General features: G+C 44.8%; 1 long non-coding RNA gene across 1 annotated transcript; it reads right to left on the bottom strand.

Annotated features, from left to right (window-relative positions):
- On the bottom strand, positions 1–27,531 carry LOC146058867 (uncharacterized). The gene is made up of 3 exons (XR_014470013.1): positions 27,310–27,531; positions 22,563–22,651; positions 1–145 (listed from the first exon to the last, which is right to left on the bottom strand). It is a non-coding gene; the product is annotated as an uncharacterized LOC146058867 (long non-coding RNA).
- Positions 27,532–27,901: the final 370 nt, after the last annotated feature.

Below are 27,901 nucleotides of genomic sequence, written 5' to 3'. Positions count from 1 at the left end.
AAATAGTGCAGGATCAGTGCTGTAAGCAGGGACCGGGGCCACTCGTGGACGCCGATGGCGCTGTGTGAGTGACGTCACTGTCAGTGAGACCGTTGTCACGGCAACGCGTCTGTTCATGGTGAGAAGTAATAAAGTTTTGTTGAAACTGAAGGAAAAAAAATGAGAGAAAGTGCTTTTGAATGCGTGAGTGTGTGGACCGCTGTCACTGCCTATAACACAGGTGCTGCAACACAACAACAACAAAAAATAACACAACAGTGAAAAAACATAACATGAATGACAGCGGATTATGCTAAATATTTAAGGAATTACTGGAGAATAACATTAATATAAGTGACAGTGTTTGTGAGCTAAATATAATGTACATTAATTAATAATGAAAAAGATAGCCTAACTTGAACACCTGCCATGCTAATAAAGAAGTGATCTGAAATGTAAGCCCGGATCACTGTACTACTTGAAATACATAACTGCTCAACAAGCATTAACCAAGAAAGGGATATCCTGCTTAAAAAGAATAATGAGTTTTAAATATACTATGCTGGAGCTACTTATGGGCTCCTGTCGATCTGTGTCTTAAATGCACTAAAGTAAATAAACTAGAAATAGATGGTATAGAAAAACCTAGCTTCTGTTCTACTTAGCACCAGCTGAATAAATGTCACCTCATCAAGGGGCAACATATATGAAAGACATCACAAGAACCAATGGAGTCCCAACTGTTCGTTGAGACCTTTGGGGGCCATGGTTCCCAATTTATGGATCCAGCGGGTCTCCAGCTGTAACAGCTTTCTCCCTCTGTCTCTTCCTCTCGCCAATGGAGGCACATGGTCAAGAATCATGTACTTGACAGAAGACAAGGGGTGTCTGGGGCCTTGGCATAGTGTCTGGCCAGTGGTTGATCACTGGAGCCTTTGTTAATTGCAGCTCGAATGGCAGAGTGATGTTGAGACATGCGCTCTTTAAATTGTCTCTCTGTTTTGCCTATGTAGGCCAGAGAGCATGGGCAAAAAATGATGTAGACAACGAACTTCGTTGTACAGGTGAGGAAATGCTTGATGGGAAAACGTCTCCCTGAGTAGGGGTGAGTGATATAAGAACCGGTTTGCATAAAACTGCAAGAGGTGCAGTTTGGGCATTTGAAACACCCTTTTTTTGTTTTACCTAGAAAAGTAGTAACCGGTGTTTTACCCATGTTGGTGATATCTGTTTTGACCAGATGATCACGTAAGCTCCTCCCCTTTCTGTATGCCGGCATCAGGGCTTTGTTCCCCAGATCCAATTCAGAATCGGATTTGACTATCGGCCAAAATTTTTTAACTTTATGAATTTTATCTCGGGATTCATTAGTAAATAAATTAACCCATATAAATTTGTCAGATTTACTTTTAGAATCCTTAGCCGAGTTCAGCAGCTCATCTCGCGTTTTCAGCATTGCCTTTTGTTGTTGTTGTATAAGGTCTTTGCGATTATAACCCCTCTCAATTAACTTGTCTGTTAAGACAGACAGTTCCTTGATCGCCTCATCTTTCTTACTGACAATCCTTAATATTCTCAGGTATTGACTGTATGGTAAGGATGCCTTACTGTGGGTGGGGTGTGCACTGCTGGCCAGAACAAAATTGTTCCGGTCTGTGGGTTTTCTGTAAAGACCGGTTTTGATTGTATTTTGGTCAATGGAAATCTGCACGTCCAAAAAAATAATTGTAGTGGTGTTAATGGTATAGGTCAATTTGACAGGACTATCTGTTTGATTGTGCCTTTCAATAATCTCCTATATTTCAGATTCTGAGCCAAGCCAAAGGATCAAAATATCGTCGATATAGTGAAAATATCTCAGGATTCTCCCCGCTATACCAACGTCACTGAAAAATAAATCTTTTTCCACTTCATACATAAAAGCGTTGGCTAGCGACGGGGCCACATTGGACCCCATTGCCACGCCCCTTGTTTGCAAATAATGTGCTCCATCACAGTAGAAATAATTTTTACTGAGCACCAACTCCAATAATTCCATAAAAAAACCTAGGTCAGGGCCTGTATATTTAACGTTGTTGGTAAGTAATCGGTGAACCGCTTGGAGGCCTGCTTGGTGGGGAATACATGTGTATAAATTACATACGTCTATCGTGACCAATAGGCAGTTTGGAGGTAATTGGCCCAAAGCCGTGAGAGCTTGTAGTAAAGATGTCGTGTCTTTCAAAAAGGTGGACATGGATTGAACAACAGGTTGCAAAAAACCGTCCAGGTAAACCGATATCGGCTGGAATAAAGACCCTCTTGCCGAGATTATCGGCCTACCTGGGGGCCTGGTCGCATGCTTATGTATTTTGGGAATAGTGTAGAGAATGGGTTTGATGGGAAACTCTACTGACAAATATTCTTTACAAGTCTCAGAGATATGTCCTTCCTGCACTCCTGTGCGGAGGATCTGATCAATTTGTTTTTTGAAGACTTGAGTGGGGTCATTCTGCAGCTTGGCATAGGTGGTTGGATCTGACAATTGGCGCTGGATTTCCATTCGATAATCTGAAAGGTTCTGGACAACAATTGATCCACCCTTGTCTGATTGTCTGATGATAATGTCCTCATATGAGGCTAGTTGTTTTAAAACTTGATGTTCTGCCAGTGACATATTCCACTTGGTGGTGTTCTTATGTGATGTGGTATTTTGTGTGGCTGGCTCCGTGAGGTGTATGAAGGTCTTCAATGAAGCATTAGTAATGGTGGGATCAAACAAAGATTGTGGTTTGAATTTGGCCATATGTGGCGGGATGGACATATTGTTGGCTGTAATCGGTGTAGCTTTAAAATGTTCACTCAGCCTAATTTTTCTATTGAGCTGGAAGGCTTCTATTTTGTCCTGTAGGGGGTCTGCCGTCACTGTTGGAATAAACGCCAGACCTTTCTGCAGGACCTTGGTCTCGTCGGTAGTAAGGGCTCTGGAAGATAGATTAAAAACTATATCCTCCTTGGGTTGGGAGGTTTTTTTGTCACTCTTCCTCTGCCTGATGTTTTGTTTGGCGTGTCTTGTGTAGCGGGGTTTGTGCCGGCTTTTTGGGCACGGGTACGGACCCCTAAAGGGCGTGAACCTGGGATATCGCCCATGTCACTATCGCTGCTAGTCGTCGCCGTGCCGTCATCAGCTCTACGTCGATCTCTGTAGTTTCTTCTTCTTCTATAGGCTGGACGGGCATCTTCACTCGGTGGGGCTCCTGTCAACCAGCTGTAGACTCTTTGGAATTCATAGTCTTGGTCGACTTTAACACGTTTGGCCTTCTTAAATTGAATAAGTTCCTCAGTATACTTTTCAATATCTTTCTTTAGCTTGGTAGACCATTCATCCATCACATCGGTGGGTATTCTGGACAGGTGAGAGTCTTCATATGCCTTAAATCGCGTTTTAGCACTCTCGAATTCTTTTTTAGACTCTTCAATCACAAGGAGTAACAAATCGAACGAACATTTGTTAAGAATAGATGTCCATTTGATGCAGAATTCTGCATTATACCTCCCGATGGTGGGCGTGTTGCGGATTCGGAACCCACGTGGGATTTTTTTGTCCCGAAAATAATTTGAAAGGGTGAGCCCGTGATAAAAAAAGTCTAACTCACGTTTTTTTTAGCTTATATAAATTAGCAACAATGTCCTTGGGGTTGTCTTTACCCTCCAGTAAATTGGCTACATCGGTAAATAATATGCCTTCAGCGTCGGAGTCTGAATAGCTATATAGAGCTCCCGGTGTTAGGGTTATATATATAGGGTTATATATATACAGTGGTCGAAGTGTATAGCCAGTATACAGCGGTATGTCATACCGGCACTTCTTCGACCACTGACCCGGAAGTGATTTTTATTTATTTAAAAAGTGTGCAGCAGAAGGCAGTGTAAGTGGCCAGCCTGCTGCACTTACAAGATGCTGCTACCCTACCCGAACCCCGCCGGGATCTGGAGCCCACATAGGGCGCCGTACGCTGAGTGGTGCCGCTCTCTCCCAGGAGAAGGAAGCAGCTGCACGCTGTTACTCACAGATGGCGTGCGCTTCCATCCGCACCCGGGTGATGTAATCGGTTACGGGCCGGGAACTGAAGCTGCAGCACAAGAGCCAGCACAGCGGGGAAGTGCGGCTTCTTCCTCCGTGCAAACGGAGAAGATTCACTTGCAACGGCCGCTGGTGGCCGGACAAGAGACCCCGGAGCCAGCTCCGGCATCTAGGAGTCAACAAACAGCAGAGCTCCACAAGGCAGAAGCCCCGGCAGCAGGACAGTGTGGATCCAACAACAACTGGAAGCAAGTCCAGCAAACACCATCCAAACTTGAGTGTACCAACCACATCCACACCATCCAATCTGCTCGAGCCGCTGAAAGTCACACCACAGTAACATTGCAAGTGGGAGGGGACATAGGCACATAACTATGAGATTGTAAAGGGGTCTAAAAGATCGCCTGAAGCCTTACAGGCTAACATTGCATAACATGAATTTTGGCTCAATCTGGGTGGCATGATGTGATTTTTTTGGCTCCTTCCATTTGCATTTTGTCTCATTCTGTGTGGCATCATGTTTAAGGGGCAAGTATAAGGGGGGTCTACTATTGTGTTGCATTATGTATATAAGAGGTATAGGACATGCCCCTTTTAGGTGGCCACACCCCCTTTTTCAGGAGCGCATAGCATCGTCCTTCACTTTTCCATACCCCCACTTTAACATTTCCACTTCGACCACTGTATATATATATATATATATATATATATATATATATATATATATATATATATATATATATATATATATATATATATATATATATATATATATATATATATATATAAATATCTTATACAACATTGGGGGAGGGGGCACCAATATACATCTTGCCTCAAGGCAAATGGGATGAACTTACTTCACTGAGCATTACCCTAGCCTTCCCCTTCTCTTCTAACCCTAAGCTGCCCCACTAGTGCCTAAATGTTACCCCCCCCCCAGCTGTCCACTCCTGCTTCCAGCATACTTATCGATCGGGATGCCAGCTGTTACTATTCTGGCGTCAGCATCCTGATCTGTCCGCAGCTCCAGAGCTTGTGTGCTAAAGGCAGATGGGATGCTGTCATTGGTTTGCTGAACTTTGCTATCTTGATCAACAGATGCTGACTGCGTCCCCAAGGAAGAGCACCCGGTATGAAGAAGTGTACACAGCCTGATCTTGGACACATTACTGCATACTGTAATACTATGACCTATTGGGCCAGATTCTGAGTTGTACGCTGACCAATAGTGTGGGCATCTTTTGCCAAATATCTACATAACCGAGTCTTTGTCACCTTCTAAATGTCCTATACATTTTCAAGACACATGCCACGTGTGACTTAGATGCATGCACATTGGAATCAATTTACTGAAATGCATACAATATCCACATTGCATTTGACTGAATTACTCCCATGGTCTTTACTTTCCTTGCATAACATGAGGTTAAACAATTTTACAATAAATATGATATTAGCATATAATGATTAATCAGATTAATTTCATATGTGGACAGAAACTCTATAAACTTATTTTTCTATTTAACTTACTTGGAACAAGCAGCAAATTGCAGAACCAGCTCATTTACCCCATTAATCATTTCAAATCATTTTTTACTAAATAATTTATTGGTACTTATCTAGTTACCATAAATGCATATTTAGATTGAGCCTTATTCAAGGTTAATGTTACATAGAAAAGGGTAGGGATTTGCATGAGGAAAGCAATGCGCTAATGTGTGTTAAACCATCCAAACAGATCTGTCTCTAAAGCATCTTGATGCATCATCTCAGACTACACGTGACTTGGTGCTGTCAGTTTAAATTGCCTGCCCGGTAACTTGATACATGGAACTCTACCTGCATGTTCAAGATCAAATGTGTAATTGATAGGATCATCACGCATACAATAAGAAACATAAAAATGAATAGCCAAACAGCGGCTTAGAGCCAAAGATGAATGAGTCACAAGAGCCAGACAAGGATGGATGGGAAAGAGAAGGTGGCAAGCTTAAAATGCACAAGTAAATGCAAAAGCTTAATTAATCAATAGACCAATTTGTAAAATGGGACAGGGAAGTAATCCATCCGTGGAGCAGATTCAAGACAGCTCCCATGGGAAACTAAGCAGTTTGGTTTGAAATGTTCAAGTTACCAGTAGAGAGATACTGTAGGCAGAATCCTTGTCACTCATGTTTGTATCCAAGCAAAGTTTCCAACTAGTGACTGACCTTGATCGTCCTTGAGTCAAATTTTTTAGTAGCTATAAACTAATATTTCTTAAAGTTAATCAAACATTTGCATTGCAGTTGCTGCTATACACATCTTACAGTAAGTGATACTTAAAAGATGTTTTCCAGCAGCAATAGTATGACACATTCTGAAAATGTTTAACAGTGGTGCAAAGTACGACCATACTCTCTATTTTATGCAAACCATTTTTGCAAATTTTGTCAAAGAAATTGGCACATAATTACGGATTTTACAGCTGTTTATACCCTTCTGTGATACGGTATGAAGTTATGGAACTACTGAATCAATACTGCAGCAAATGGATTGCACATTGCACCTGTCCATTCAGGTGAGACCCATTATTTTAAAGAAGCAATGAATCAATTGAAAGGAGAAAGCCCCATTAAAGTTCCTATGGGTTCAATTAAAAGAACAACAACTTTGGGGTCTAGTTTCTAAATCGAGGCAATACAAGGAAATTGTTACAATTTATCAATAAAATTTAGCAAATCTAGCTAGGTGATGCTCCGCTTCCAGCATAGAAATATGGGGTAGGGCTTTGCACTGGCATTTGCGTAAAATTGGAAGATGTCAGAAAAAACGCAGGAAGCTCTAAAGTACTGGGGTACATGGGGGAAGCGGGTAACCCCTACCTTAGAAAATGTAGAGAGGATTTACGGCTTCTTCAACTGCCTTTCTCCCCAGGCCAGAACACAGCAGCATATGTTATGGGTGTACTGCAGACATCATTAGCGGCCTCTTTACCACGGCCTTCGCACCGCTTTGTAAGTCTAGACTTTCTCGGCATGTGCAAATGGGGGAATCCATTAGACGGTGAGTGATTACGAATGGATTTCCTCGCGTGCATGGCTGCAAACGCATTCACAGCAGTGCACATGTGGGGCGGTGCAACCTGATCTATGGGCTGCCAGTGTCGGAATCGGGCCCAATATGAATTCTATTGCCATCATTTTTGGTGCTCATGTGCTGTAGATTACAACATAACTTGCATTTGTGCAAAGTTCTACATGAGCTCCTATTTGTGTGCTTTACTGTAACAATAAATATGTGCGTTTTGCACACAGTAAGGTTAAAGAAGCGTACGTAGAAGATCGCAACAGACAAGCTTCACCCTGGGCACAACCTTTTTGACATTCTCCCATCGGGCAGACGCTTCAAATCGATTCCTGCCAAATCATCCAGATCCGTGAATAGCTTCTTTCCGTTAGCTATCCGCCAATCAAACAATGTGCTACAAATGAAATCAAATAGACTCGTCTAACTTTGCTTGTCTAACTATGCTCATCATTGAAACGTTAATTATCCAATGTATGTATGCGAAAAAGTTGAAATGTCTCTGTATGTCACACCTCTCCCCCCCCCCCCCCATGTTCCCTTGCTTGTTCCCTTGCTTGAAGCTGCTCTGTAATACACAAAAATTCCTAGTATACGCGCGTATACATGGGCAATAAAGTTTATTCTGATTCTGATATCGGAGAAAAAATGTGTTGCAACTTTAAGTGATGTATAAAAAATGCACAGTTAAAACAACAGTAAGTTTCAATGCTGAATTTTTGGTAGGTTTTAGCTACTGACTTAAAGAAGCCTCTAGCATCTAATTTGTTAAAGGGTTTTTTCCATCTTGTAATCTTTGGCTTTTAGTACCAAATATAGTATTTAAGGATAATTAAGCTTGATAATCTGTTTGATGCTGTGGGGTCTGCTAGTTAACAAGTGCTTTTATCTCTTGCTACCCGTGTTGTTCAGAAAATGTTCTACAATTTTCTCTCCCTGTAATAAGAGGAGCCATGTTCCACACTACACTGCTATTTTCTAGTACAACACTTACTGTTTTAGAATCTGCTATAAATATAGTGTTTTTGGTGTTCTGTGAAAGTTTAATGTGGATTAAGGCTTGAAAGAATAAAATGGAATTATTTGGATTCTTTAACTCTTGTACTGTATTACAGTGGAAAATAACTTACAGTATACACTAATTCTGTCATATTAAAATAAGAACAGGGACAGTGACATTGCATCAAAAGACACAAGTGCAAATCATAAAAGAAAATGTAAATATTATGCTTTTGCATCGTATGTGTTCTGTTCATAGTATTGCTGTATACAGCGGTTGTATAGTGCTAGTAATATGCAGTGCTGTATAGATAATTATACTGTATCACATCCAGGCTACTTGATAGCACCCAAACAGTTATTGTGTAAGCTTTATTAATGTTGTTTGCATAGTGATAGAAAAGAAATCAGTTTCCATGTTAGCATGTTTAACATGGGTTATAATTATGCTGTATGCTGTAGTTTGGACTGTATTCTGGTCCATCGCTCCCCTGCGTGTTCGCGAGTGATGGTATGCGACTGTGCATGTGCATAACCAGTTATGCGCAGGTGCAGTCATTTGGTGTGAGCAGCCACAGCAAATTGATCATTAGCCGGCTGCTCGCACACAGCACTGCAGGTGGGGGCATGTGGCAGCATCGTCCATGGTAACACCCAGCATTTCATGGGCGTTCCCATGAAAACGCTGGGAGTTCCCATGGAAATTCGGCAATTATGTGATTGGGGGGGGCAGGCAGCTGATGCCAGCAGATGTCAGCTGCCCGTCCACTCTCCACACAGGGCACCCGCAGACCTAAGACACCACAGAGGTGTCTTAGGTCTGCGAGTGCTGTAGAAATCATTTGATGGTCGGAATCTAAATGCTAAACATCCATTTGCATGCCTGCGGGGGATCGTGGCATGTGAAGGGGCGGGCGGCATTTGGTGGACTTGCAAGGCTGTGAAATTCGCAACCAGAATAAGGTCCTTAGTCCCATGGAGAAATGTGGATTTTCAGGAGAAAAACAAACATGTGAATGTTTCTGACCGAACTTCAAAGCAGTGGTGGTTTTTATCTATGGGCTGCAGGGCTGCAGCCCCCCCAGGTAAAATCTGCCACTGTCTCTGCCTAAAGTGAAGCCAGATGCAATCTGCAAAACTGCACTGGCTTCACTGTGACTGGCAGTGACTTCCTATTGGAAGTCTGACCTGCCAGTCACTCAAGGCATCCCATCGGGAGGTGTTTCCTCCCTTCGGGATGCCTCTCTCTGCACAAATGCGCGGCAGCCCCCAAAACGGGTTCTGTGCATGCGCAGTAACGCGGACCATACTGCGCATGCGCTGGAACCTGGGAACCTGATCAAGTCTCCGAGGGTTACTGCGCATGTGCTAGCCCCGTGCAGGGACAGGGATGCGCATGGCGTTCGGGGATGGTGGCAGTGACCAGGGACAGCAGCGGAGGGGGGGGGCGTATTGCGGCAGCCCTCCCCCTCCATAATGGTAAGAACCGCCACTGCTTCAAAGGGAGTATCAAAGGATTTTTTTATTCCTGGTAGAACTTAAATAGTGAAATTTGTTATTGACACTCTTCCTGGGGGTGGGCCTTTTCATATCATATAGATTATCTGAGTATAAAAAGTATAAATATAATGTACCAACTAAAGTTGCCTGGGTTAAATCTTCAAGTTATCAATGAGTTGGTTGTAACTGTCATCAGTTTAAAAAATAATTAGCAGCTTAGTAACTCTTCCAGACAACCAGTGGTGGTTCCAGAGGAGGGGCTGCAGCACAGTCCAAAAATCATAGGGGAGCCCACCAACTGCCAGAGTCCGTTTGGAATGGCATTTGGTGCCAGTTTGTGTGGCTCCGCTATTTGAATTTTGGACTGTGCTGCAGCCCACCCTCTGGAGCCTCCCCTGTAGCCAATCCATGAGGTGACTGGCCAGTTCTGTTTTAGTTTTTTGGTGGCTGGACCCCTTTTTGTGCCCCCAGGTTTGGGATTGGTAGTTTAAGTAGCCATAAACTTAATCTGAACCCAATCAATGTTCTCTACCCCCTCTATGTTTTGCAGCTTTGCCATATCTTGCTTTCCTGACCCTTTGTGTAGTGGCTGGACCCCTTTTTGGGCCACAGGGGTGCTAGAGTTGTCTTCCCCCACAGCCATATTTTTCCAGATTGTAAATAATATGTTTACGTTTGGATTATTATCTATTACTTTTTTCAATAATTCCTGTATAAATGTGCATCTAGTAAATATAAAAGGAGTTACATACCGTTTTGATTTAAAAATAAATACCTCCCTTAGACCATATGTGGGGATGGAATGGAAATGGTTCCTATTGAGATCATGCAATAAGAGTTTTTATTACTATCCTATTACTCTGAGTTTTTATTACTACTTTTAGATATTGTGTAAAATACACCAATACATACTGTATAAGTACAATTTAATGACAAATATAATTACAAATTATATTACAATTATAACTACTGTAAGACTATTCCAGAAATACCAAGTAAGGAAAAAACAAGTGAATGTACTATTACATTTACCTAGTTCTAGTAAAACGTATGTCCAGCTCACAAGTGTGGATTAGCTGTGGGCCTATTTCCTATTTATGGGCTGGTGAGAGTGGCATCACTTCCTGTGTAGCCTATACTAAATGTATTTATATTTGAAGTAATATTTTTATTTTTATATATTTATACCGTATATACTCGAGTATAAGTCGACCCGAATATAAGCCGAGGCACCTAATTTTACAACAAAAAAACTGGGAAAACTTATTGACTCAAGTGGGACCATCACTCGAGTATAAGCCGAGGGGGTCTTTTTCAGCATAAAAAATGTTCTGAAAAAGTAGGCTTATACTCAAGTATATATGGTAAATGGGTATTTCCATAGCTAAATGCTCATCATTTTATGTGTGCTATATACTGTATATTAGGAAAAGGACATTATTAGCTGTGTTGCCTGTATATCTTTTCTGTATTTAATTAGTGCTTAAATATTTTAGGGGGTCCATTAGAAGGGATACTACCCAATAGCCCAATCCCCTGTGGTCCCCAGAGTTTATGGGGTGCTAAATAAGGAGTTTTTTTAAATAAAAATAAAAAGTGAAAGCGGCTTGCATTCCACCCAATAATTTACTCCAAACCCTGGTGCCCTCAGGAACAATAGATTAAGCAATAAAAAAAAAATCCAAACTGCGGCAATCTGTGGTCATTTCAATTGTATTATGCAAAGAAAAGCATTCCCAATGTTTCGGGGCTGCCACGTTTGTCGATGTGAAAAAATTAACATAAAATTGTGCCTACCTTCAAGTCGCTGGATATGAACTGATGACTACTTCCTGCTCAGCGCTGTGACGTGCACCCATGGAATGCATATGCGTACACATAGAAGTACTGAAACCTCTTGGTCCTGGAGTGTTTATAGATAAATGGATACAAAAAACTACCAAGGTAACATCTAAAGATCTCAGGTTGACAAACCGAATAAAAACGATGGAGTAGGCTGCTCTGGCGGTGGCAGGAAGTGCTTGTGCTGGAAATGCTGGAAATTCAGAAAAGAAAAGTTAGCAAAAATCACACAGTGTATATACAGTGTTACGTTTCGTGAGCTTGGTGAAGCACCAACCGGAGTGTAACGGAGCGGAATGAGGCAATTGGATAAAATTAAACCTTTTTTAATGAAAGATACTGCGATACAATGTTATTGGTGATGGCACAATGATATAACTGTAGATATTGGATGAGGAGTAATAAAGACAACAATAATAACTTGTTGAAGGTTATAATGAAGAACTTGCTGAAAGAGTTTGAAGATAATGACGACTGAAGATAATTTTGGAAGAATTGAGGATAATGATGATTTGAAGATAATAATGATAGGAGTGGAGTAAGATGAAGTCAAATGGAAGGGGTTCTGCTGAATGAGGTCGTGACTGCTAGGACACCAGGTAAACTGTCCACGGACTTTGTATCCTTGTATCCTTAATGGCGGCAATGAAAGTTCCGTGGAAGAATATGGATAGGAAGTGGACCAGCAGGAGTGGATACCGAGAAGACTTCACCCAGAGGATTGGAGTCAGGCTGCAGCGGAGACTGCAGGAATTGCCAGAGATGCACGGAGATGCTAGCAGATGGACAACATTGTACTAACTGCCGGTCTGGCCTGGCTAGTCAGTATTTAAGTGCTGAGCTGTACTGTGATTGGCCGCAGGGATGACATCACGGCTGGAGCTGCGAAGTATAGGCTCTGGGAACCAACAAGATGGCCGCCGCCCGCTGTGGCGACAAAAACCAGCCGTCGAGGAATACTACACGGAGGCGCTGCAGCCTGAGGCCTAGACAGACGTGGACACCATCATGGCGGATCACACCTCACGCTACCTGGAGCCAGAACGCCAAGACACTGCACATCAGAACTGACACCCGGTAAATGGACATGGACCCTGGTGGGTGACAGAGCTACAGCGCGCGGCAGGTCGGCGCCGACATCAGAAGCGGAGGTGAGTGCCAGGGCAGAGAGCATAGCGTCAGGGCAGCGCAGGTCGGAGACAGCACAGGGAGCAATGGTAGCTGCTATGGTGGTTGTGACATAAAGCTTGTAATGCTGATGCGTGATCCTGTGGGTTTGGCATTGCAACAAATAGCAGACTGTGAAGGCAAGCCAATTTTGAATATATTGTATACAGTCTAGTATTCTAGTATAGTCAAAATCGGCAGCATGGACAGTGTTATGGTTAGCATTTATTCCTCGCAGCACTGAGGTCATGGGTTGAATTCCTACCATGGCCCTAACTGTGTAGTTTGTGCATTCTTCCCCTGCTTGAATGGGTTTCCTCCCACATTCCAAACATTATACTGGTGCTGTGGGTGAATTGGCTTTCAACAACAAAAAAATTAATGAATGTACAGGGCCTGATTCTGGTTGAGATTCCGATGTTGGGTGACTGCGCATGCATGAATATGGGTATATGTAGACTACCTTTGCGAACACTTCCCAAGGTGTTCGGTTTGTTGAGGGAGGGAAGGATGGCGGGAAGGGGGCTGGGGCAGGAAAATGCCCAGTGTTTTATGGGTGTTTCCATAAAAATGCTGGGCATTCCCCTGGGAACTCAGGCATGTCGATGCCTGTCAGGGCGGGTGGCTGACATCACATCTCTGTTGTAAATAAATGCAGTCTAGACTGACTTGTATTTGTGAACGGGAGAAATATCTTTGGTGGTCGCGAACATGGAATGATTTTTCAATTGTGCAGCTGCATGCATGTGGTCGGGTGATGGGTGTTCTATCTGAAGCAGAGGAAGATTCATGGGACCCTCACCATACACCTGTATCCAGGGATGCCTGTTTTTGGGTTAACATCTTTATGCTTATCTTGTCTGTATTTGTTCGTAGGCAAGACTATGGTGAGAGTCCTCTGTTTCTAATCCTGCTTGTTAATTTGTTTTAAATTGTTATAAAAAAATACTGCACTATGGTGATCTCTCCATCCTTTTGAGTTACAATGTTTCTGAGGAGAAGGAGGAACTCATTGGTGACAAATTTGTCTCTCAACCAAGCGCATTTGTCTACTATATATGTGGACAAAAAATATTATTCATTTTAAGTGTTACAGTGTTACACTATTGCCTATTTCTTTTTCTTTTGGGGTTACCATTTTGGATGTACTGCCAAAAATCACGACATCTAGTGCCTGGGGAATTCTCCAATATCTTTTGTTGGTATAGCAGGTGGTGATTACCTGTTCGTAAGGCTGCGAATATACGCAGCCTAGTGAACCGGTCCGAATCAGGCCCTAAGGATGCTATCCTATTCCCCCAGATGTATTTTTGGCCAATGGTCATTATCACTCCATCCAAAACACAGTGGATTAGGGATAAGTCTCCGATCCCATATTGTATGTTTTCGCCCATCCGGCAACTATCTATCGGTGATTAGGTATATCATGGCTCAGCGTGTATTACGACATGCCAGAATCATGGCTAGTAGGAAAGCCCTTGAAAAACCTTTTGGGCTGTTTCACATGCTCCGGCTGAGCCCGCGTGGCGAAACCCCGCATGGCCAAGAAGCCATACTGTACACAGGAGTTTACAATGGTTGGGATTTGACGGCAGCCCGGCAGCCGTCCTTTCCAGTGGTGAAATCCGGCTGCAACCCGGCGGCCAGGCCGTGACGATCCCATGTGAATGGACACAATCCTGTCCATTGTGGGTGGCCGGGTGGGCCAGCCCGCCCCAAATTCGGAGAACAGCGTACAGCCGGAAAGTAAGTTCTGGGCTACCTTTCAGGCTGTGAGCAGAGGAAAACTCATTCAATGGTGAGCAACCATCAAATGATCGCAGCGCAGCGAGCCACCGAGCCCGAAGCGTGGCGAGCGGACGCGGATACCTTCACAGGTAAACGCGTCCCTTCGCGGGCTTCACAGGTATCCGCGTCCCCTCGCCACGCTTCGGGCTCGGTGGCTCGCTGCGCTCGCCACACTATTCTATTCTCAACTCCACGCCGACGTGGATAGTGGGGGTATGAAAAGGTCGTAGGACGCGTACCGCCGCCCATCGCGGGCTCGCTGCGCTCGCCACGCTTCGGGTTCACGTTGATCGTGGGGTGGCGTTAACAATTGTGGGGGCCATTTCACACTTCAGGGTGGCTATTTGGCCTCTGTGGGCCATTTAACATTGATTCCTATGGAAAAATCGTGTCAATTGAGGCATTGAACAGAAAAATCGGGTCAATTGAGAAATTTAACATTGGTCCCTATGGGAAATCGCGGGCATCGCGTCGGTCGCGTCGCACCCGATTTTTTAGTGCATTCAATGCCCGCGATGACCGCGATATCCTATCTAGTGGCGCCGTGAAAGTAAAGAAGTACCAGATTTTTCTTAAGATCCCGTGTGCGTTCCTATGGATCTTTTGTTAAATCTTCTGAAAAAACATGGTTATGGATGAGAGCAAATGACAGTTGACCATTTGCTTGGAAATGCTGGAAAACTGCCAAACTGTCACTCATCCATAACCATGTTTTTGTTCCAACCAGCCAAATCTGAAGATAAATCTTACTAGTGTATGGCTACCTTTAATCTGTGTTCTTATACTTTTTCTCTGTTACTACTGTGTTCTGACGCATGGTTTCTTGTTAGTTTTATTATATAAACCTCTTAATGACCTTCATTTGTATGTTTTCATTTCCGTTTTCAATAAAAATTGTTATTCAGAAAAAAAAATCGGAATAATTTAATTTATCATTTATATCTTTTTTTTTTTTCAACCTGCACTATAGCATTTACAACACTGAAAGCCAAACAATCAAGAAAGGGTTTTTATTTTTTTAACAAAAACCTACAATCCTATTCAGTGTATGTGAACTTAAATAATAACCTCGAGCTTTCAAGAGAAAATACCGAACAGATTTCACGAGGTTGGCTATGGTAATGGCAGTAGCATGTTTTTTGGCAGGTATTGAAATATTTTTTAAATGCGTATTACATAAAATGTTATAGAGCCATTTAAACTGACCTGAACTTCTAATGGATTTTAAAGTAATGTTTTATGAGTTATACAGTACCAATCAGTGCATGTTTGCATCATTAAGCCACAATACAGCAGAATGACAAAGGTAAACTGTGGTAGCAACGTGACATTGATAACTATTGTAGTGCAAACAATGTGGAAAAATGTGGTAGTGGGGATATTGGGCCTGATTCACACTTGATCACGTTGCTGCACAGTCATAGGTGCCGATTCTGTGCGTGCTTGAGGGCCCGAGCACCCACGGAAATTGATGAGCACCCACCCGCTCAGCAGCGGCCCACCTGCCCGTGTCCCAATGCATTCCCCCCCCCCTCGTCGCTTGCACAGGTACTGTGTGGGCATTTATGTATTTGGCACTGTGGGGGGGGGGGGGGGGATTTTTGTACCTGCACTGTGTGGGCATTTATGTATTTGGCACTGTTGCCATAATTTGAATATTGGAGACAACTGTGCTGCGTAATATAAATCAGTATTATTTTGTGGCCATGCCCCTTTCCAATGAAGCCACTCCCCTATATTTTTGGCTTGAGCACCCACCTGCAAAAACATAAATCGGCACCTATGTGCACAGTGGTTGATTATCAATACACTACACATACATACGGCCCATAGTACGCATGCATGAGGCTGTCCTGCAATAAAGTCCTGCAACTTTTACTGGGTATGGATCAATGGATAGACATGAACTAGGCTGATAAGCATTAGGTCGATGCCACTAGGTCGACATGCATGAAGGTCGACATTACTAAATGTCGATGTGCAGAAAGGTTGACACGACTGAAGGTCAACATGGGTTAAATCGACAGGGTCATTAGGTCGACACAAGCATTAGGTCGACCTCCAGTCATGTCGACCTTCCTGTATGTCAACCCTCAGTCATGTCGACCTAGTGACCGTATCCTCTTTTACTATATGCACTCTGGGTGATTGTAGGAGGCGTCTGGGGGTGGAAACCAGGCAATTTGTGGGAGTGCTTCGATGGAAAGCAGGCGTGTCTAGGAAAAAGCTGGGTGTGTTCCGGAAGGTGCAAACACGACTGAGCATTTTAGAGGACGGTGTGTTATCAGTTTATTTATTTATTTATTATTTGCTGTTGTGAGGAGCCTATATTTTGAGTGCAGAAGCTCCTCATGATACTAAGCATGCTCTGTTGGGTCAGGCAGGAAGACAGCAGCAGTTGTGGGCTCCTGACAGTGCGCATTTGCCTCTATATAGTACACTTCACTACTAGGTGCTGGGCTTCTGGGCCTCAGAAGCCATTTTAGGTTTATTTTAGTTCAATTCGTCACAATCTATTGGTGGATACTCACCTAATGAAGTCAATACCCGACTGCAGAATAACATCTCCGGCGACTTCCGCTAACTTCCGACACTTGGGGTCCCGCCAACAGCGACACATGAGTGAAGGGAGCCATGCAAGGGCACGTGTTACACTAATTGAGGGTCCATGTCGCAAATGTCAAAATGGACACCAAACCGCGAAAAACTCATGTCAACCTTTTCATGTGTCAACAATTTCCATGCTGACCTATTGCTTGTGTCGACCTTTTGTCGCTGTCAACCTAGTGCACATTGGCCCCTAATGGTCAACCTAATGACTGTCAACCTAGACACTGTTAACGTAATGATCCATAATCAGAAAATCCCACTGAAAATAATGGATCAAGTTAGTGCCAGGCACTAAGAAGATATGTTTTTCAGAATGGGCTGGTTGGAACAAAATCCTGGTAATAGATGAGAGCAAATGACAGTTGACCATTTGCTTTGAAATGCTGGAAAACTGCCAAAAACTGTCACTCAGATATTACCAAGTTTTTGTTCCAACCAGCCCAATCTGACAATCAATCTGTAGATGTTTGGCCCGCTTTAGGCTGCAGATAGGAAGTGTTACGGTTAGGGGGAAAGGATAGTATAATTAACTACTAGTTGTCGAGATCCTGGACATGGGTCTTCTCACTGCCAGTATCCCAAGCGTTGGGATCCCGATACCAGACCATTTCAAACAATATCCTGAGAGATGCTCCGCAAATTCTGCTTCAGTCTCAATACCTGATTCTGCTCACACCTCCATAGGATGCCTGCAGATTCAGCCTTCTATGACATACAGTAACATGCCACTGATGGAGCGATGTGCTTCATGCATTTTTTTAAGTAGATTGCATCTAATTATAAACACATGCAAGGTGCAAAAACACAGCGCGTTTTGAACTAGATGTGATGCGATGAAGTCCAAAAAGCACAGGCAGCACATACAATTTGTGCTATGCAATGTAAGGTGTGCAGGAGCGAGCAACACATCTCAAGCCCAAAATGCTCCGTGCATTTGCACCTTAATACAATTGTCAGAATTGACTTTAGTTCTCTGGGCAGCTCAACCTCTGCAGCTCCGCTCTTCTAATTACTTCAGTGCCAGGCCAAGGCCAGCTGCCATGTTCTGTGTTATTGAGGGGTGGATGGAAGGACTCCAGATGACGTGGGGGCAGGGGAGACTTTAAAAGTAGGCAACCCTGTTCCTCCTTCCTACACTACCCACTATAATGCTCCCTTTCACCTACTCTACCCACTGTTGAGGTATAAATGTTGGCACAGGTGTATTATTCTATTCAGTGCTAGCATGCGGGTGTAGGGAGGTATTACCCTTCTATCTCTGAGCTAACAATGACAAGATGGGTGGGTAAATACAGGGACAGAAAATATGCTGTGCACATCACCCTACCCTCTGCAAAGCTCTGGTCTGGTTTGGCCTACATCAGGTGTGTTCAACATGTGGCCCCCCACAGCTGCTGTGTAGCCGTGGCCTATATTTACATCTCTCTTCTTTCTCTCATTGCATCCCTTCACCTCTAGCCCCCCTCCTTTCCTCTCATCTTCTTATCGATCATTGCTCCTTTTTATATGTCTCAGCCCCCTCCTCAGTTTGTCTTACCCACAAAATAATTATTGGCTATTCTTGCATGCTAGTGAGCGATGGCCATTACCATACCTCCCAACATGAACCATTCCAGGAGGGACAAAATGCTCTGTATCTGGGCTTCCTAGCCAGCAACAGTTGCAGCCACAGCACAGCCCAAAGTGCCAAGAGGGGTGGCACACCAACTGTCAGTGAGTCCCTGGCTGTAGTGTCTGTCAGTGTTTGGAGTGACAGTTGATATAGCTCCCCTATTAAATTTTGGACTGTGCTGCAGCTGCACATCTGCAGCTGGCAAGGAAGTCCAGGAACAGAGCATTTTGTTCCTCCTGGAATGGGCCATGTTGGGAGGTATGCATTACCCTGTGCCCTTTATAGCCCTGGTAAATAAACTTTATAATAAATCACATAAATGATTACATTCAGTGGTGGAATGTAGGCACAGTGAGGCTGATGATGTCACAGGCACAGTAAGGCTGATGATGTCACAGGCACAGTGAGGCTGATGATGTCACAGGCAGCCTTACTCAGATGTCATAAAAAAGGCTGTGCTTGGTGAAGCACAATCAGTACTTTGATGAGAGTGAGCTGTGTGGTACATACATTTCTGTATAGATATACATACGCGTTTTCTCATTTAAATAACATGTGGCAGCCTAATTTAGGGCTGCTAAAAAGGGACAGGCTCCGCCTGGAAGACAACAGAGGCTTAACTACCAGGATTTTTGATGCTGCTCAGTACATTCTGCGCAAACAATTTAAGATCAATGGCCTGCAAGATTTGGGAAAAGGATATGTTACCTCCTTCAGTCCCCTGTCTGAGCCAGCAGTGCAGATTCACGTAGTGTTTTATGATGTCGATTGCTCTCACGCGTTCGTATCCTACTTTGTGAATGGGAAGATATACATTGCAGATAGTGATACATTTGAGCTTAGCACCCCTTACAACAATCATCTGTATGCCTTCTATTGTAATGTTCCAAAGGAGCAGAGGCATTTGCATATTACGAATGCAGAGAAACAGGGGATGACCACAAGGGATTGTGGTATATATGCTATAGCAAATGCTGTGGAAATACTGTTCACCGGCAATATCCCCAGCTGCACCTACAATGTGCCATTAATGAGGCAACATCTCATACAGTGCCTGGAAGCTGAAAAATTTACGCCATTTCCTAAAACTAGGAAAAGAAAATGCCATGAACCGTTGGAACCACAAATCACCAACAAACGAAGGCGACTGGATCCAAATTTAATTCGCTGCGGCATAGAAACTGGAAAACTTACACTACTTCCAGAAAATCGGAAAAGGAAATGCCATGAACCGTTGGAACCACAAATTACCAACAAACGAAGGCGACTGGATCCGGATTTAATTCACTGCGGCATAGAAACTGGAAAACTTACACCACTTCCAAAAACATCGGAAAAGGAAATGCCATGAGCCGTTGGAATCGCATATCACCAATAAACGAAGGCGACTGGATCTATTTCACATGTGATGTTGCTATGGGCAACCAATCAATCCTGCCTACTATCTTCTAGATGGTGCTAAATAAATCAAAAACAATCCGGCATTCATTAGATGCAGCTCTACCTGACAGTGGCTTCAATGACGCAAAAGCTGGGGATTAGGGCTACTGGCGATACCCCAAAAAAAAAACGACACCTGGCAGCCACCTCATGGGTGTGTTGGAAGAGCTGCTAAGATGATCATTTTTGTTAAATTGTTCACAGTTACATCCAACTCATTGATCTAAATTCCAACAATGTTAACCTCTTCTTCAGGGACACATGACATACACTAAACAAAGCTGCGCAAAAACAGCATCAAACCCCACCTCCAAGTCTAATCAGGACAGTCCTGTACTAACCACGTGCCATCAGGTGTGGACGCCATGCCGGCCACTCTGGAGGCACTTCTCAGCAAGTGCTATGTCACCATGGTCTGCTCGGGGGACTCGGCACAGAGACGGAACTTCTGGTCACCCGACACCCGCGTCATCCACCAGCGAGCCTCATGGGAATACCAGAGCCGGCTTACAGGACCAGGTCATTAAACCACAAATACATTATATAAACCCTGAAACTTATTCTTGCTTCTATAAACCATACATGTCTAATGAGGGAGATGACAGGGACATTTCTGAGGCCTTTAGCACTTGTCCAGATATGTGCACCAACTGCAAGTTTCACTGACCCGTTAAAGCTGGCATGTTCAAACTAGTGCCCTCCATAGTTAGGACATGCCTACAAATCCCAGCATGTCTTGCCATAGTTTTTACCTTCCCTAATAGCAAAGCTGGGGCAAGACATGATGGGTATATTCACAACAGCTGGGGGGCCATAGTTTGGACATGCATGCATTAAATTATCCAAGTAAATTCACTTTATTTTTGCATCACTTTAAATCAGCTTCTGTAGATTTGTGGATTCAAATACAGAAGTGCGGCCAGTAAACTCTAGGTAATCAGAACTGACATAGCATGCTTTATTATTTCAGATTTTTGTCCTATATCCAAACTCCCTTTTACAGAATATGAAAATGTAAATTTGGGGAGTTAGATGACCTATAAACCACCACTGACTTATTTGTACTGTAAAGACAAATTAGATGGTAAAAATGGGTACTTGTTTCCTATCTGGGCGCCCAGGTTTTCAACGTACGGCACCGTAATGAAATCGGATCGCATCGCATCGGATTCGGTACACGATGATGTACGATGGCATACGATGCTATCCGATCCGATTTCATTTTAAATCGGATCGCATCGCATAAGGTGACGCGATCAACCCCGATTTTTACATTGGAATCAATGTTAAATGGTCCCTGAGACCCGATTTTACATTGATTTCAATGTAATAACCCCACAAACCCACGATTTGTATAGGAAACCCCCCCCTGATGGTTTAAAATGCGCCTCCATTGTTAACGCCACCCCAGTATTGACGTCAACCCGAAGCGTGGCGAGCGCAGCGGTACGCGTCCTCCGACTTTTTCATACCCCCACTATCCACGTCGGCGTGGAGTTGAGAATAGAATAGTGTGGCGAGCGCAGCGAGCCCGAAGCGTGGCGAGCGGACGCGGATACCTGTGAAGGCCGCGAGGGGACACGGATACCTGTGAAGTATCCGTGTCCCCTCGCCACGCTTCGGGCTCGGTGGCTCGCTGCGCTCGCCACACTATTCTATTCTCAACTCCACGCCAACGTGGATAGTGGGGGTATGAAAAAGTCGGAGGACGCGTACCGCCGCCGCTCGCCACGCTTCGGGTTTACGTCAATACTGGGGTGGCGTTAACAATGGAGGCGCATTTTAAACCATCAGGGGGGGTTTCCTATATATCCTATGGGCCAACCATAAAAGCGGGAACGAAATCGGATCGCATCGCATCGTTCATTATCGTGTATGTGCATTTGTGGTATCCGATGCGATCCGATTTTTATACGGAGAATAGCATGGTGCGCAATTAACGTAGCGGGCGCCCAGATAGGAAACAAGTACCTAAAAATGTTTGTTACATCAATTTAGCAAAAAACAACAACTTGTGGCACGTTAAGAGAAGAGATAATAAACAGCCAACTGGTACACAAGCATTGGGTCGACATGCAGAAAGGTCGACATGTGCAAGGTCGACAGTCAAAAGGTCAACATGGGGTTTTTCACCCGAATGTTGACATTATTGACACTGAAACGTAGCACCGCGTCCGCTCGGCACACTTTTATTCTCCAACCACGCCCTAGAGGATGGTAGGGCATGAAATACCGCCTATCGGCACATATCGGCTCTAAAAAACCCATGTCGACCTTTTGACTGCCGACCTTGCCCATGTGAACCTAATGCTTGTGTCGACCGCATGACCTGTCCACCTAGACACATGTCGACCCAATGACCGTATCCCCAACTAACATGGATCAGAAATGCAGCAATGTAAATAAATGTATTTTTGACATGACCATTAAATGACCCAGATTGTCCAATAAAAACATACGTATTTCACATAAAATGAAATAATACTACTTTACCGTTGGGGAACGCTAAGACACTGATGATGAAACAGAAGTTTACCAACAGGATCCTCTTCCATATATTGTCTTCTTGGCTTGTGTTCTCCCTAAGACATGTGAAAACAACAACATGAATATGAGACGTGAAACATTTACATCTTGCAATCACTTGGCAAACTTTCACCCTGAGCATTCTATATTACAAACATCTGATGAAAATCTTCCACGCAGGCCCTGTGTTGAGTTTGTATGTTCTCTTCTTGTTTGCAAAGATTTCTGGCCACAATTTAAAAACATACTGGCCAACATATTGGCAGATTTTAATAACCTAGTGCAGTGGTCCTCAAACTCAGTCCTCAGGACAGGATATGGGGTCACGTATCGGGATCAAATGCAGCTAAACACTGCTCGATTCAGGGTCATTTTCAATTCAATGTGCTTTCAAAAAAATTGAGGGTACTTGTGTATTATCCGGGTGCCCACTAATTAAGGTATGCTATGGAATGTGATGGGACCCGATTTGAGGGTTTCCAGGGCTGAATATACAATTTTAATATTGCGCAGCATCGCATGCCATTATAATGGCATGCGATGCGACGCGATTATACCCGATTTTACATTGTACAGGCACCCAGATGCCTGATTCCTATGTTAAATGCACCCCCAGACCCGATTTTAAATTGTACACCCACCCTGATGGGTAATGACTATGTGAAATGCACCCCCATTGTTAACGCCACCCCACTATGAACGCCAACCCAAAGCGTGTGAGCGCAGCTAGTGAGCGAGGGGCGGTGGTATGCGTCCTCCGACCTTTTCATAACCCCACTATCCACGTCGGCATGGAGTTGATGTTATACAGTGTGGCGAGTGCAGCGAGCCACTGAGCCCTAAGCGAGACGAGCGCATCAAGCCCCTCGAGTGGACGCGGAATAAATGTGCAGTAATCCGCGTCCGCTCGCCACGCTTCGGGCTCGGTTCGCTCGCCACACTATCTAAAGTCAACTCCAAGCCGACGTGGTTAGTGGGGGTATGAAAAGGTCAGAGGACGCATACCGCTGCCGCTCGCCACGCTTCGGGTTGGCGTTGATACTGGGGTGGCGTTAACAATGGGGGGGCATTTCACATAGTAATAACCCATCAGGGTGGGTGTACAATTAAAAATCAGGACTGGGGGTGCATTTAACATAGAAATCAGGCATCTGGGTGCCTGTACAATAAAAAAATCGGGTGCATAATGTGCAGATATGCACTGCAAATTCTGCTTCAGCCTCAATACCTGATTCTGCTCACACCTCCAAATGCCCGCAGAATCAGCCTTCTATGACAGACAGTAACATGCAACTGATGGAGTGATGTGCTCCATGCATTTTTAAGTAGATCGCATCTAATTTATAATTGCAAGGTGCAAAAACACAGTGCGTTTTGAACTAGATGTGATGCGATGTAGTCCAAAAAGCACAGGCAGCACATACAATTTGTGCTATGCGATGTAATGTGTGCTGGAGCGAGCAACGCATCTCAAGCCCAAAACGCTCCGTGCATTTGCACCTTAATACAATTGTCAGAATTGTGTTTATCTCACATGATAAATCTATAGCTGTGTACACACGGTGAGATTTTGTTTGCTGTTCAATCGAATGCCAAGCAAAACACATTTGAAATGGACTATATAGTACGGATCTGTACTATATAGTGATGCCTGTAGTCGATTTTACTGTTTGACTTATACTAGTCTACTATTTATACTGTACTAACAGGAGTACGCATCGGGATTGAATCAACATCGAATAAGGAGAAAACTGTTTGATGTCCATTTGATTTCTATTCAAATTTGACTGCATAGTCAAATTGAACACAAACTCTCACTGTGTGTACACAGCTGAAGTGGTGCCTATGTAAAATAATAATACAATAGTATATTATGTATGACTGTCAAGGCAATTTGTTCTTTGTTTTAAAAGCCATGTTAACCGGATGAAAAAACTGTATCTGGTGGGAACCAGTAACCATTATCCCTCCGCTGAAGTCCTGATGGGTCAGGGCCTCCTAGACACAAATCAGTGGAATGAAACTGGTCTACAGATTGGCTAGCTAGAGCACTGCAGCTGTACTGGCCTAGTTACGTCTGTGTAATTCTGTACTCCACATGTACTGTATGCCTAATTTTAGATTATATAGTGTGATTTTATAAAGGTCAGGGGTTTACTGTACCCGTAACTCACCTTAATGGAGCTGTATGATATTATCCCAGTAAAGCCCTGTACACACGGGGTGAAAAAAGCATAATTGCTGGCTAAATGGATGCTGAGCAACCATATCGCCCGTGTTTAGGGAATGTGTTCAGTGAGATAACACTAGGAGCGCGCTCCCGCAATTAGCCCTGTACTGGTTGCTGATTGCGAGACTGTGCTTAATCGAATATGACTAGTAAACCAATTTGCATAGTGCCTTTTGCATCGCTGGTCGCCGATGAAAATGTGCACACTGAGCGATATGGTCGCTGAACGATATTACGCCAAAATTGCTCTGCGACCAAATCGCACCGTGTGTACACAGTTGACCGGGACAGCCTACTACTAGCATATGGTAAATGTTATACTCTGCCTATGATCGCCAAACACCCATGTGTCTGTATGTGCAATGCTGTCATGCCCACTTCCATATTCCAATGACCCTTCCATGGCAGTTCCAGGTGTCCTCATGGCCGCTACAGTTCCTGGCCAGAAATGTCCACTTTGTGTAAAGCATGCCTCCCCAACTGTCCCAATTCTGGCAGTGCAGCATGTAATAGCTGCTGTGCACGCAGTGGGGTATATTCAATGCGGGGACGATTGGCTGACGGCGAGCTATATGGTGAGCAGCACCGATAGCCCATCATCAGTATTCAATTCTTCCTCCTCACTCGCCGTTTCCACCACGTCTGCTCCATGAGGGCAGATTTGCAACTTATTTAGAATATCCCAGATGGTATAATGCCAGTGGTTCGGGCACATCTGGCAAGTTACTTCTGGTGTGTGGAATGCACACTGCACTCCACCCAGAGACCTGGCCGCTTAAGAACTTCCGCTATTTGGAACGCAAGCTGCATTCTATGAGGTCTATAGGGACTGGTGCCGGACGATTATCTCCATTTCTGATGCGACTTCCTGTATTCCAGCCGCAAACCAGTAATACTTAAAGCACCATCATCTATTTTTCAAAGAGAGTCAACATGGTATAACAAAAAAAGCAATAAATAAAGGAATAAATTTAACAATATTACATCAAAATAAAACATAAGTAATTAATATTGGATAACATTCAAACTGCCCCACCCCGCCATGACACATCACACATACACACACACACACACAGCACCAACCCCCCCACTGACACCTCTCTCACACACACACAGCACCAACTCCCCACTGACACCTCTCTCACACACACACACACACACACACATACACAGCACCAACCCCCCACTGACACCTCTCTCACACACACACACAGCACCAACCCCCCACTGACACCTCTCTCACACACACACACACAGCACCAACCCCCCCACTGACACCTCTCACACACACACACACAGCACCAACCCCCCACTGACACCTCTCACACACACATCACCAACCCCCCACTGACACCTCTCTCACACACACACACACACACAGCACCAACCCCCCACTGACACCTCTCTCACACACACACACAGTACCAACCCCCCACTGACACCTCTCTCACACACACAGCACCAACCCCCCCACTGACACCTCTCACACACACACACAGCACCAACCCCCCCACTGACACCTCTCACACACACATCACCAACCCCCCACTGACACCTCTCTCACACACACACTGCACCATCCCCCCACTGACACCTCTCTCACACACACAGCACCATCCCCCCCACTGACACCTCTCTCACACACACAGCACCATCCCCCCCCCCACTGACAACTCTCTCACACACACACACACAGCACTAACCACCCACTGACACCTCTCACACCGGAGATGCAAGGCAGCAGTCGGACGGCTGAGCAGGGGGTTAGCAGGGGGGGGGAAGGGGGGCCGATGGTCCTGGGACCCCTGGAATCGTCGGGCCCGGGTCAGGTGTCCCCTTTGACCCCCCCTGTCGCCGGGCCTGCACACACACATCACCAACCCCCCACTGACACCTCTCTCACACACACACCCCCAGCCCGCCCACTGACACCTCTCTCACACACACACCCCCAGCCCCCCCCACTGACACCTCTCTCACACAAACACAGCACCAACCCCCCACTGACAACTCCCTCACACACACACACCACCAGCCCCCCCACTGACACCTCCCTCACACACACACCACCAGCCCCCCCCCCCCACCTCTCTCACACACACACCACCAGCCCCCCACCCCCCCCCCACCTCTCTCACACACACACCACCAGCCCCCCCCCCCCCCACCACCTCTCTCACACCTACCGATCTGTTTCCAGCAGCTGCAGGTGTCGGTAGCTAGGGGTCCAACAAGTATCAGCGGCCATACTTCTCCTAGTAAGGGGCGGGATGAGGCAGCGCGAGGGCTGATGACGCCGCCGGTTACATTTCCCTTGTCACGCGGCTGCAGGGCGATCAGTGCGGCGGGGGGGCGGGATGTGGCTGGAAGAGCTCTGACTTCAGCAGCATGTCAGCTCTTCCAGCCGCATCTCCCCCCCTCCCCTCCACTTTCAACTCTTTCATCCCCCTCCACTTTCAACCCGTGTGCTGCAGTCTCACTTACCAGCAGGACCAACCACTCAGGGTGCACGGAGAGCAATCTCCCACCTCCGCCGCTCCATCGCGGTGAGAATCCCTGCTGCAGCGCTGCAGCTGGGCGGCGCCGCCAGCTCTTTGATTGACAGGTGCGAACAGTGTGCTCGGCACCGCCCCCAGAGGCGGGGCCTGAGTTTAGTGTCGGCGCATGCACCTCCCCTTACTCAAAAGTAACCGTGGACGTCTCCCGCCTGGAGCTAGGGATGGACATCGGAAGCCAACCATCAAATGATGGCAGTGCTTCCACCATTGAAACTTTCGATGCGATGGTAACTAACCATCGAATCAAAAGTATTCGATGGTGAAAACTAGTTATATGACTAGTGCATGCGCAAAAGCCTGTATTGCCATTTGTAAGGTAGTAATTGAGTTTGGTGGCAGGGCCCAGGCTCTGAGCAACATATTGCTTTATCACTGGACATTGTGTGTATAATATACATATATAATATTCACACAATGCCCAATGATGAAGTAGTATAATAATTTTGTACACATTATTAACACTTTAACAGCAAGTAATCAAAATGTAATAAAATTAGATAAATTGTAAACTAACTCGT

The sequence above is a fragment of the Crinia signifera genome, chromosome 2 (assembly GCF_055691185.1).
Source record: "Crinia signifera chromosome 2, ASM5569118v1, whole genome shotgun sequence".
NCBI classification, from domain to species: Eukaryota; Metazoa; Chordata; class Amphibia; order Anura; family Myobatrachidae; genus Crinia; species Crinia signifera.
Note: the sequence above shows the minus strand (reverse complement) of the source record. Positions and strands in the feature narration are given on the sequence as shown.